This window comes from Rhea americana, unplaced genomic scaffold (assembly GCF_003343005.1).
Source record: "Rhea americana isolate MKP2758 unplaced genomic scaffold, rheAme1 scaffold_24, whole genome shotgun sequence".
NCBI classification, from domain to species: domain Eukaryota; kingdom Metazoa; phylum Chordata; class Aves; order Rheiformes; family Rheidae; genus Rhea; species Rhea americana.
In genome coordinates this window covers 174101-187725 of record NW_028186357.1, presented here as the reverse complement: position 1 = coordinate 187725, position 13625 = coordinate 174101, and the positions used below count along the sequence as shown (strand labels likewise).

General features: G+C 39.8%; 1 protein-coding gene across 3 annotated transcripts in view; it reads right to left on the bottom strand.

Moving 5' to 3' along the window:
* BTRC (beta-transducin repeat containing E3 ubiquitin protein ligase) overlaps positions 1-13625 on the bottom strand; it is a 102132-nt gene that overhangs the window by 32721 nt on the left and 55786 nt on the right. The window lies entirely within an intron of this gene.

Below are 13625 nucleotides of genomic sequence, written 5' to 3'. Positions count from 1 at the left end.
ACACAGAAGAAAGGGAAAAGGCTGTTTTATTTCAGGACCAGAGAAAGCTGCAGGCACCAGAGAAGTAACATGCTGAATCTGTCAAGGGACTGGGGAGGCAGGACGGAGCCATGGATATTTGCACACGGGCTATACAAAGAGCTGCAATAATACCTTGCTGGAGAAGCAGCTCCCCTCCCACACTGCTAAACAGTAAACAGCAACAGGGAGAGCAGATTAAAAAACTATTCTTTTAAGCTAATACTTAATGTTTCAGATAGACTAATAAAGTTTAATTGTCTGGAATCTCGTGGCTCTTACTGTAAACTTTCCTTTGATATAAGTCTTCCATCCAGATTTTAAGTGCTGGTAAAAACTACCAAAATAAAATCTCTCTGATGCCGGGAACGGATGTGAATTGGGAGCCCCTCTCCTCCTCCTCCTCCCTTAACTCCAAGTTGTCTTTGAAAAATAACAAGCGTTGATGAGAAATCTGCTTATATCAGCACAACACTGGCATATGCTACTTTCCTGAACTAAGATCCCTGACCAAATGCATACCTGGGTGGATGGGAGGTAACTGCTCTTAACAGTCAGATTTCAGAGCACATGTTTTACTAGGTGTAAATTGGTCATAAACAAATTTCAGAGCTGATCCTAGAATGCTAATAGATAATTTCAAGTGAAAGTCACCAAAAGAAATGCTTCTTTCCTCAGAATGGCTACCAGAACCAGTGTTGAACTGCTGGGACTATAACATGTTATTGCTGCTAAYGGAGGGAAGGAACATGCACATTATCACTTGGAGAACCAGTCTACTAAAGTCATCCGGTAAGAGCCAGTAGCAGCAAAGGGCTCATTTATGGCAGGGAAAGGCATCAGCTATGCTCTAAGCAGCAGTTTCATAGTTTCCYGGAACAGTTGCTGCCGTTTTTAAAAATGCCCAAGCATGATCTACTGCGTGAGTGAAGTTGCTCTTTATAGGTGTTACTGTTGATTTTCTTTTTGCTCCAAGTACTCCCTTATCTCTCAAAGAAAAGCAGCAAGGAACATGTAGGTGGACTTGAATGATTTAAAACACAGCTGAACGGTGAAGACTATACAACTGGGAACAGTGCACCATCAGAGTGGAGTGGGGGAAAATGACCTGAAAGACCAAGTGCCTGCACTCCGTAAAGCTACTGAGATTTTCAAAACGCTATGGTTCCATCTATGTAAAGCTTTTATTATCAAAAAACAGAAGCCCTCTAAGATAGTATGCCCAGAGGAACACAGCTTCAAGTAGTCTAATATTTTCTGCGCTTCCTTCTTGCAGAGGCATTTCGCTACCAACAATGAAGAGGACACAAACATGCCAAACAACCTGGCCAAGGCCGAGTGGCTTAGTGATTCAGAGCTGCAAACTATGACTATACAGGCTGGATATCGTGTACCATTTCCCAGTAAGGGGAGCACTATATATTTCTGGGGCAAATAGGAGATACGTATCAAACAAAAATGCAACAGCATTCTGAAGAGCTACAAGATTCACGTGCATGCTGGTTCCCACTGCAAACATACTTAGATCTGCTGGCAGAGTTAGCCATAGGAGCACTCCCTAACCTATTTCAGTCAAAATAGGCTTGTTAGCAAAGACCTGCTATTTAAACTGTCTAAGCTAAAACACCTCATCTTAACTGAAAGCGGGTTTGCAGTTTTGCTGACAGATCCTGGAGGGCAGCAACCTGCAGCAGCCAGACAAAGGCTGAGCAGTATTCTTTTCCATCAGCACAGCTAGGTCTAGAAAAGGACATCTTATTAGTCTGCACTGATAGATACCATATCCCTGCTGTTAGCAGCAGGTCACTGGGTGGCAGGTAGCTTCTGCCTGAGTGGACCAACAGAGGGAAAGAAGAAAAAATAATAGGGCAGAGGGAGGAGAAAGATGGAAACATGTGCAGGASATGAGCCATCACAGAGGCAGTTGCAATAGGAAAGGTCTGAAATACTCTTGCACAGGTCAAAGCTGGTAGCAGGCTGCAGCCAATACCTTGACAGATTTGTACTGTAGCCTCCAGTAACCCCATGTGAGATAATCACATTACCGTCACCCACTAATACGCGTYGTCTTCTGGAGATGAGCTGTGCTGCTAACCTTGCAGCCACATCACTTGTTGGCAAACTGCAGTGAGCACCGTGGTGAACCATTAAGATTGTCAGGGGAGTGGAACAAATGGCATATGCAGAGAGGTATCAGAGCCTGTGTGTTCAGCCTGGAGATGACTGGGGGGATCTGGTAGTCTTCCCCTACCTGAAGGGAGATAACGGAGGAGACGGACAGAGCCYTTTCAGAGATGCACAATGACAGGACAAGAGGCAACAAGCAGAAGCTGTAGCAAGTAAATTCAGTATGGATATAAAGAGGAGAAATCTCCATCCTTGGAGATTTTCAAAATCTGGATGGACACGGTCCTGAGCAAGTTCATCTAAATGTGAAGTTAGTCCTCCTTTGTGTAAGCAGTTGGCCTAGAGACCTCCAGATGTCTATCCCAATTTAATTTTTTCTAAAATTTTATGTTCTAGGATTGTGTTGGCCCATTCTTTCATTAGTATCTGTCAAGAAATTCACAGCCTGAGGAACAGWCTCCAAAAATACAAACTAAGGACATTCTCTCGTGAATTCTGCATATTCAAAAATTACATTAGGCTGAGTTCACACTGTTGATATGTGAAAGTACAGGATAGGAAAAAGGCATGAAAAAGTCCCAACAACAAGCAAACAGCTTGATCATAGATCTCTCTTCAGCAAGGCATATTTGGTTTCACATCTGAACAGAAGACTTCATCCCTATCAACTGATATTCCAATTGCAGTAGAATCTACCAGTTCTAGTCACAGACTACTATAGTAGAGAGTCTTCCTTTGCTTGATGCCTAGCTGTCAATAATCTTTCAGGAAGATCTTCAGATTAGAAGAAGGAGGAAGTCTTACAGTATTCCATCCCTGGAATAGATTTAATCCAAGTGGAATTGTTTGAATATAGCAACATGTAACAATAACCAGTAAAATGGGGCACAACGTAATTATTAGCCCCACTTCATCCTTCACTATCCCATGTAATGTTCAATCTTTCACTCAGAGGCATGATTCCATTATTCCTTTTAATGATATTAACAGATGGTGAAAATAACTTCAATCTACCTGCATTTTTCTTTSTACAAGTGCAGGGTGAGTTTTCCTTTTATCGTTCATTCCACTTCCGAGAGTGAGTTACATCCCTGTCATATCAAGAGTGGAGTTACTGTAGAATACATCATGTGAGAAATTTCTTCCACCCTCATGCACTAATGTATCCCATTGTGAATTTATCTAACAACTGCTAACCCTTTCTTCTAACTTCTACTATAATAATTGGCTAAACATCTAAAAAAACAATTACATGCTGATTAAAGTAGCTTTTCCTTCCAATAGCTTTAAATATACTCTCTTTTAAATAACCTTAGGTACTCTATTGTGAGAGCTATCCTCCTCTGTGAAAACAGGTATATGAGACTATTAGACCTTACTAATAATGCTATTTGTTAAACACCTCTATGATACAATCACCTCTCACTTCTTTCCTGTATTTTCAGGCAGTTCACAATAGCCTATATTAAATCTAGTATTAGTATACTTGAGAACACACCATTTGCATCTCCTCATCTAGCAAGAACAATTTAGGGTCATGCCTGTAAAAAATATATGCAACTTTCTGATACAACATAAAATTAAATGGTAAGAGAATCCAACGTTTCCTACTGGAGAGCAAGTCAAACAGATGCACACTGTTCAYAGCTTGTTCCTCTGATCAAGGGGTTAGAGCTCCCTCTAGCACTCTGAAAACAGAAAAGCCATAGATACTAAGCTGCGACTATCTGCTGCCATGTAAAGCACTTGGGTAGTGCTGCCTGTAATTTATATTTGCTTTAGTTTTTGCTGTCACATGAATAATTAAGAATGCATCCACTAGTTTATCTGAAATTCAAGAGAAATGTCAAAAAAAAACTCTTAACTGATTAAAAACATTCAGATTACTCTAATTAACTAATTTCTATTTCGAAATGTAATTCAGTATCAGCTGAGGGATTATCATGCAAGCCATGTGTACAACACACAATGAAAGAAGTAGGTTAAAAAAAAAAGTGTTGAAAATTTCTATTTTTATAGCATAAAAAAAGTCTTGCTACCCTCATCCCCCCTTGCAGCTGCCAAACACTCCAACAGAGYCAACAGGTTGCCTACAGTTGTAGTTGTGAATTACATGCTTCCATTTCAGCATTAAATATTGAATAACTTAGCTTAAGTAAAACTCCAAAGGTGCAGCTCGGCTGAGTCTTCACACTCTKCTGAAGACAGAGAAACATTTCCTGGCAGAAAGAATGGTAGAYCTTTCTAATCATAGATTATTACTTATTAATTCTTGATAAACTGAAAGCTATCAATACAATGTAAAAATTAGAAATGAAGATGGGAGCCAAGTCTTTTTATGAATTTTATTTCTAACTTCCCCACTATCTTCCTGAGTTGCCGTAAGAAAGACACTCCATTTCAGAAGTCTATCCATTAAATCAATGTATCCTAATACATGTCACACAAAAACAAAGCAAGGCTTAATGCTGGTAAGGTCTTCAGAGGTCCCTGTATGAAAGGTCCTTAGTAAAGCTAAGTACCATCAAATGACACCATACCACACTACACAAAAGTGCAAACTTTCCCTTCAAGGGCTGGCAAACTTGAGACTTGTCACTTCAGAACTAAATGAAAGCAAACAGACTTCTTAGAAATTGCATGGCCAAACTTTACCAATTTTWAAAAAAGGCACCTGCACTAATCAGTTTAGCTGGTACACCTACAAAAAGCATTTAAGCAGCCTTTAAAACCAGGGTCAAAATTCAAATGTGTAAAGAAACCTATTTTACCTTGTTGAAGTGTTCTCAAACTGAGATGCTGCATCCTGAATGCAAGTCTTAAAATCAACAGATATGGAAACAACTAATAGACTCCCTGAGCCTAAATGCCCTAGAGAGGGTGCACTTTACTTAAGTTCCATTACTTATCACAGTAATTTCAATATTTAACCACCAGGGGACTTCTGAACATTGCTGGGTTTTAGAAGTTTGCAATGTTAGTATTACTGCATGACGGAAAGAAGAAAAACACTAGGATGCATTTGGCTAACCACAGTCGCATTTTTCTCTTCTCTGACAAGTCCGCTAAGAAAGACTAGGAGTAACTAGACACAAGTAGATGACAGAGGCACCTGACAAAAACCATACAACTTCCTTGCGTAACCTGCCAATGTCCCTCTATGTTTGCGGACAGCTGCCCTTGCCATTCTGGTCCTGAACTCTCTGCACACAGTTCTGCTGCTGCACCCAAATCCTGGCACACAGACCTCCCCTTGTGTGGCACAGGGGGCATCCAAGGCTGTTGCTTTTATCCCCTTAAGAGGACTTGGAGAAAGGTGCTGGCAACTACTTCTCTCTTCCTCCGTACCTCTCACATGTGGCAAGAGAGGATTACAGTCAGTTATCCAAGCTGTTCAACATGAATCAAAGGACACGGGAAGTGAAAGCAAGACATCTACAGCTCCAATTCAGTTAATGATGTTGGTAACACTTGCTGCAAGCTTCTTTGGATCGATAATATAGTCCAACTGCTTTCTCCATCATCTACAAAAAATTGTGGCTTGGTTCTGAATCAGTAACAGGAAGACAGAGATTAGGCCGATATAACTATAACGAGACATGGCGTAAGCAACACTCCCCCACACCTGCATGCTCAAGTACGGAATCTTGTTAGATCTTGGATCACTTCTGTGTATTGTGGCAAACTGCTTCCTAAAYGATGATGCGAAATGCATTGTAACCTTTGGTTTTGTTCCTTTGTTAGCACCAGGGATCTCACCGAGTTATGCAGTCTGGAAGTATTTTAGGAAATAAAAGGGATGCAGCTAGTGCTAAATGTAGCTCTTCTCAAGCAAACACATCACATATCCCACACCTGTTGGCTTCATTTCTGGATACAGTGGGAGACCTAAGCTTTGAATTGAAAGGTAGAAGTCCTGCATGCATAAAACTTGGGAGATGCAAATATCTAATAATGGAGGTTATCTAAGACTAAGGAATTCATTAAATTCTGAATTCTGTGTTGACTGTGCTTTGAGCTGAACCTCCTGAGGTCCCTCCCACTTAAGTGGTTCTGTGATTCTCATCTCATGTTCTCCAGGTCAAAGCTCATCCACGCATCCAGGCTTTTGGAGGGAGGAGCTGTTTAGGTTTTGACTGAAATCAGGTTACAGTTGTTTATGTTGATGTACTTATTTCACTTACTATAAGCAAAATCTGAAATAGTGTTTGAAAGATGCTTTCGCAGAGACTTTTTTTTTAAGGTTCTCTCAGTTCTGGGCTTCAAAAACCTTTGTTAATGTATTTTTTGTTGTTTGAAGCAATCAGATACCAGGTTCTTCAACAGATGTACAGATCTATCTTCTCCTAAGTTTTTTTTGCAAGTCTACAGCATGTAATACGCAAGGACCTGCTTGGACACTCAATCTTGACTGTCAATTCTCTCCCTCCAACTACTTAATTTATTTCAAAAGACTGTTGATTTTGTAATATTCATGTGTTGTCTCAGCATCATAGCTGGTGCTCTCAACGAACCATTAAACTCCAAACTCATTTATGACCTAAAACAAATTTAAAATTCAGGTCTCAAACAATAATGAATTGACTGTAACGTCTAATCATGATCAGATTTTTCTAAAACAAATCTCAAAATATTCATCTTGTAACGCACCTAAGAACTGCCTAGTATTATAAATTATGATCCAGAATGGGGCTAACACATCTATATTAACATGACAGGAGAATGATCTGTTTTAACTCGGCAGATCACATAGTTTCGCAAAATCCAGTGACTTGAAATAACACATGCATATAACTGGCCTCCTTAACAGTAAAAGTAGGATCAGAAAATCAATAGTAGAAATATTGTAATTATCCTGCATTCTTACTGTATTCTCAGTATTGAGCCATTGTTTTACGGGTTTCACTTGTGCTCTGAAGCAACAGGAAGATTATGGAAATGAGAATAAAGTTAAGTCTGAACCTGTGCAAACAATTAGGACAGACAGAGTGATTCATAAATTCAGTGCATATTTCTCCCATAAAAGTAAGTTTGCCTGTCGTATGCAGGACTCAAATCTAGCTGTATAGCATCCTTTCCATTCTCAGATTTCAAACTACTTCATGAATACTTTGTTACAATGAAACAATTACAACTGCTTTAAATAGTGCTTCCAGGTSTGTAAGGGCAATTAGCAGGTATGCTCATTTTTAGTTACTGCTCAACAGTAAGGTTCAGTGATCTATACAGTGAGTATTGCTGTCTGTCTCCAAACTGCAGCCTAAACTAAACCTGTCAGTCACCTGCAACGTGGCAGCGCCTGCCTTGTAGAAGTTATCCTTGATATGAGCTTCCACAGGCAGACTAATCCAAATCTATTTCTGTAAATTACTGATTGTGTTAAATACACATGAAGGAAAGTACAGAACACTTTTACTGCACAACATGAGTTATTTCCTATTCTAGCTTTCCTATGAAAAAAGTCACAATTTTAAAATCTGCCAATTAGTGACAGTGACTATTGGYGAGATCTAATCCAGTCAAACAGTTGTATTTGCTGAGTTCTGCAAAGGGCAGAACAATGTTCCAAGAGAACAAAGGGATCAGGATAGCAGATAGTAACATGGAGAACCATTTACCTACACTTCCTTCTCCCTTCAGAAGATCTAGATCATGTCTCTGCCTTAATATGACAGTTAAGCTACAAACTTTGCACTGGGCTGAAGAATTAGGTCTTTGGGAGTACACAAAAGTGAATGTTAATAGCTGCAGTACAGCTTAGAATAACTGTTAGATAGTGAGCAAGAGAGAGTAATCAGAAAAGCAAACGTAAATTAATTCCTCGTGGAAAACAAACTTCCCAATCACAAATGCTCAAACATCTTCACTTTTTCTCCTTCCCCATTTTTTAAACTAAGCCACTCCCTAGGGACCATTCATAAAAAAAGACAAAGGATATGACCGCTCTCTATAAATACACATGGATAAACAGCCGAAAGGGTAGAAGCACTTTCAAAACAAAAGGAAGATGCAAGYGTAAGAACCAATAGTACAATCCTGAATAAGCAAGGCTGGACACTTGGAGGAGATTCTAATCTTAGATCAATCAGGTTCTGGAATGATCATCTGATGGAAACAGCAGGGGAAAAAATTGTCAAACTAACCTTTAGCTGTCAGATGAAACTCAGTAAGTTAAATGGATGAAATCCCGAAAGAACAAGAGATTGGAAYCAGTGCCTGAGAGGTCTCAGTAGGTGGAATGATGCACACCAGGCAGCGCCCCATTCCACAAGAGGTCATTCACCACCTTATAGCTCAGAGTATAACCAAGAGGTCACAGACGCAATCTGGTTGACCAGCAACTCATCAAACTGACTTTCAGCAAGTGAGAACATATATGAGTGTGGCCTCCACCTTATTAAATATACAAACGTAGGAGTTCATTTCTCTATCATGGCTGCCAGAAATTTGCTTCACCCAGAAAATGAGGTGTTGGTTTTCATTCTAGCATGCACTCAGTCAGCTTGAGTGTACCTGAGATTTATCAAACACATGATCCACACCCTTTCCAATAGGCACTGAGTTTCTGAGTTCCACAAAAGATACTCACTCTGGTTGCCTTTGTCCATCTGTCTCAGCTCCAGGAGATGCATATGTAAACTCTGATTGATCCCTGAGGCTGTATTCACTGTGTCCGCAAGTAGTTCAACAGGACGCCCCTCTTCGTCTTGGATGCATTTCTACCAAATGCATTACATAGGAACAGAGAAGATAATTTGTTTTCCTGTCTTCATTGTTTCCAGGTGAACTCCCATGGAATCTGGGGCAAAACTTTGAGCTGCTTGTTCAGATGATGTTTGGATGGRAAGCACATGGACCTCAACCACAGTTATGTTCAATGAAGATGGGAGTGGGCAGGTGGAAATACAAGTAACCTCAGAGTCCCAAATATGTAAACACTTCTGTAGGGGGAGTAGAGAGGACTTAAGGTCATTTACCACCCTTACCTGAGGGAAGGCAAGACTATGACCTGCTGAGTAGTCAGCTGTAATTACTATGAACCCTATTGTCTACAGGGACAACTGTCTTTTGTTGCCATAATTAAGGAAAAGATAYCTGGCTGATTTCAACACTGTTGTAGTCTTCTGATCACTTCTGCCATTAACTGACCAGTTACCTGGGTATAGGTTGCTGTGGATACCTTGCATCCCGACACGTACTTCTGCACAGTTACCAGCTGGAGCCCACTATAGTTCTGAATCATTTTTTATGGCCAGCAGGACAGCACAAAAGCCATCCTTCCAGTTGACTCACAAAAGCCATCCTTCTGGTTGACACTCATCTACTTGGAGAGAGAGTGATGGAGGCAAGTGTCTGACCTCCAGGTAGATTATTATGTTGAGCCACTTCAGGTCCCACACAAGATTAAGAGTTCTTTAACCTAGCATCAGGAAGTACTGGAGGTACACGTGTCTCCACCTGAAGACAGAACATGAAGGCTGTGGATCTGGTCTTTCATAAGAGAAGAGATTTTAATAGTCAATACTAGATCCAAAGAAGTTACTATGGTGAAAGAAGTTATTACRGGGAAGGAGAAATGAAAGTAAAGACATTTACTAGATTTGTAACTAAACTGAGGGAGAGACACCAAATTCTYCAATGCTATTTCTCTAATGATCTTCCCACCACCATCTTTTTGGCAATCTCAAATACATGTGTTTTATTAAACATGATTGCAAGAAATGGGCCTGCASGCTCAACAATGCTGCTCCTGCTTCCTGTCTGATAACCTATCCATGCAACCTGTAAGTTCACATCTCTCCAGCCTCACCTCCATGGACCTACAAAATGTATTTTGGGAAACAGTACTTTAACAGATATAACATACATGTTGTTTTCATTAGCACAGATAAAATTTTGAAATTTCTCTAAAGAAAAATTACACTCTGTAACAGTTTATAAATAAGCACCTGGCTATTAAAAACTTAATAGTTAAACTTACAAAACAATTTTTCTTTAATAAATGTTCTCTTCTTGTTTTTAAATGTTTTATATTTATAAAAAGTTTAGCGTACTTACATTGAATAAAATAGATTCCATGTTATGTTACTCGAGTAAYAGAAATTTACCATGTAGCACAGTATACAGTTGACTCATACTGTATATAGGAAAAGGGCACAGTCAAAAATCATGTAAACAACTTAGTCTCTTCCAAACTTCAAAGTGTTTCAGGTGTAAAAAGATACTACTATAATTTTCAAGTGAGGAAGGGCTTGTGGGGAGCACTAATATTGATTATATAGCTGGAAAAATATAAAATTTTTTCAATCTACTTTTTTCAAACATTAAAGGATCTTCTAGCTTAAAAAGAAGCTAGAAAATGGTTGAATCAAATTTTGTTAAAGAAAACAAAGGAAATTTGAAAGATATTGCTGGTGTTTGTGGACAGCAAGTAAAAAGTTCACTAGCTGACATAGGGCAGAGAAAGAAATGGATAACTGAAATCTGTAAAATATGGAGAGTTTAGCTAAACTTGGGAAAAACTTTAAAACATAGTAAAACCAGGTTTGGTTTTGGCTTCACAAACTGCATACCTAAAGGCTTTTGGTCTGCTGGACAAAACATATGATATCCTGGGAAGTGCAYGGGTATAGGATCCATGGAGTCTGATGTTCTCCTTGGGGCCATTAGTTATCAGAGAAAGGCTGTGGAAACTTTTGCATGTTGCTACTTATGTGTGGTCTGGTATGTGTTTGGCTGATGGGATGTGTTTTTCCAGCAATGAGTTTAGTGAGGCTGTCGGAGCTGTTCGAAAGCTACAGGGGGAGAGAGAGAAGAGATCTGGGAAAATTTCTTCCAGTATAGACTCTAATTACTTAATGATTTTCTTTATCAGATTCAAACTGGGCTAGCATGTCAACTAGGAACACATGATCAATACACAACTTCTTTTTGCCCTGCAGTAGTTTGTATAGGGCTTTTGGGTAGCTTATTCAAAGATGAAAGCTAGTTCTCTAGAGAGGAGTCCTCTCTGGGCTCTTTAGTTTGCTGAAGTCAATACTGCTGCACTCTCCTCCAAGCACGTACAACACTGAGAGCCTGGTTGTACATGAATGCCTTTGTGATGTGCTCAGATGGTCACTAGCTTTACAAAAGTGGGTATCTTGCTCTATGGGTTTCCTTTTTATGTTGGTTCTGATGTTCAGAAAGTTACTTTCATATGAGGAGTATCTTAGAGTTTGATGAAGAGGTGATGGTTATTGAAGCTGAGGGAAAAATCAGTGGGAGTCCAAAAAGCAAGCATATAACTCTGTGAAAGGAAAGATGAACTTGCAGTTAAAGCACAAGATCGAACTGTCAGCAGAGCTAGAGAACAACTTCTGCTCCTGGCTCTGCTCAGGTTTCTGTCTGATCATGGCTAAGCTGTCCCCCCAGCCTCTCCTGAGAAACCATACAACTACCTCACAGGGCACTGCAAGGTTATATTAATGCTCCCTAAGCCATGTGAGCTTCAGAGAGAAGACAGTAAGCAGTAGCACTCTATATACCATTCTAGTCTTAAAATACAGCAGAGAAAGCTTTCAGGAGTGATTTGGCAAAAGGTGAAGCTGGACATCCCTGAGGGGGATTTTTTTGCTGAGCTTGCTGGGGACTGAGAGCATCCTCTGCTCTTAAAGCACCTCCCAAACTGCACAGAGGGAACAGAATGAGCATATCGGGGTGGCAAGAGAGAAAGGCAGGAAAATGACACAGAGAAAATTTAAAATGTAGAGAATTAAATATGAAAAATGTCAACAGTTTTCAAATAAAATTAACAGAAAATAAGATGTAAAATCAACTGAGAACATCTAACACTGATAAAATCAGCCAGCTGCAAAATCCAACYGGGAGCTAGCGAAACAAAAGTCTATTAGGTCAAAAAAGAATTAAGATTTGCTGTATGTTCATTTTAACATATATGTAAACACTAACAATCCTTAGACTGCCTATTAATTCGCATGTGGCATACTTACACCAGTTATGATATTATACCCCATGCTGGGACATCCCATTACAGAGTCACAGTAGCGGCTTCATACTTAAGGCGTCAGGAGTCTGCAAATTCTACGATGCATCGCCTCTTCCCTGTTGTTCTTTTGCAATAAGATGACTTTGGGGCAGGAATTTGCCAGTTAGTCTCACCCCACAAGGGAATCTCTTCGGGATCTGACAAACTGGTTTGATATAAGCGGCAGTGGAATAATTCACTGGGTTTTGAGTGGTATTAAAAAAGAAAAAAAAAAAAGAAAAAGCTTTGCCATCTTTTGGTGTTTTAAGCAACAGCAACAAAAACGACTGGCTTAGAAAGAGTCCACCTCTTCCCTAGACATTCCCCTTGTCTCCTGTATGGATCATACTTGATTCCAAATCTTACTGCAAATGTTCTTTGACTTCTTGGGGTGACTAGTGTCCCAGAGGCAGCTCTAATCCAGCCCTTTTGAAATGCAGGCAGACTTGGTGGGAGGGAGAGGGAGGCTAGAGAAACAGAATCCAGATCAGCATTGGGTGTATATAAAGAAAAATACCACTTAAGTACAAAACATGCTTTGATTGACACTCTTCCAGATCCCCAAACATCTAATGAGGGAATGTTAAGCAGCATTATCCTGTTTCAGAGACAGGAGAACTGAGATGGAAAAGCAGAATATGACAAAGACAAAAGACGTCTCAAAATCCAGAGCCATAATTCCTATCTAATATGCCTCCTGTGGGGCCTTGCTGCTTCCTATAAATAAACTATTTCATCCCTGGATTTCAGCTGTAAGAGTAACTTTTGAGCTCCTACACAAAAAGGGAGGCTGAGAGTCCACCCCTGGCCCCAAGAAACACTGGAAGGATTAATTAAGGTTTGTGAAGCACTCAAACTACAGGGGAACCCCCAGGAGGAAGTTCATATTTCCATATTCTGACCAGGGCTTGAAAGGCATGCAATAAATACAGCCTGGGGCACAGAACAAACAACAAGAATAAAACAAAATATTGAACAGCTGTTCCTTAAGTGAATACTGTTCATCCCACACACCAAACTTTATATCTGCCTCGGGCTGCAGGGAGGGAGGGAGGGAGGGAGGGAGGAAAATCAGACTAAAGTAAAATAAAATTTTTACTTCAAAGGGTTAAATAGTAGCAAAGTTCTAAACAACTGAAAGAGTTTCTCATAATGGCAAATAGCAGACACCCTTAACAGGCAGAACTGTAAGCCCCACTAACAACTCCATCACAAATACAATTGGTTTAAATAATACTAATGGTCTGTGGTTAATCAGGTTAATTTTTTGCAGGGATATGTTTTAAGCTATAAAAGCTACCTGGAAATTACCAAACTCACAACCTCCCCCTCATTTTTAAACAGGAGCGGGAGGGAAGATGTAACATTATTGCTATGAAGTAACAAAGTTAAAAATACTATTGCAACCAACAACTGTGAGATCTGGCTGCTACTTTAAAAAAAAAAAAAAAAA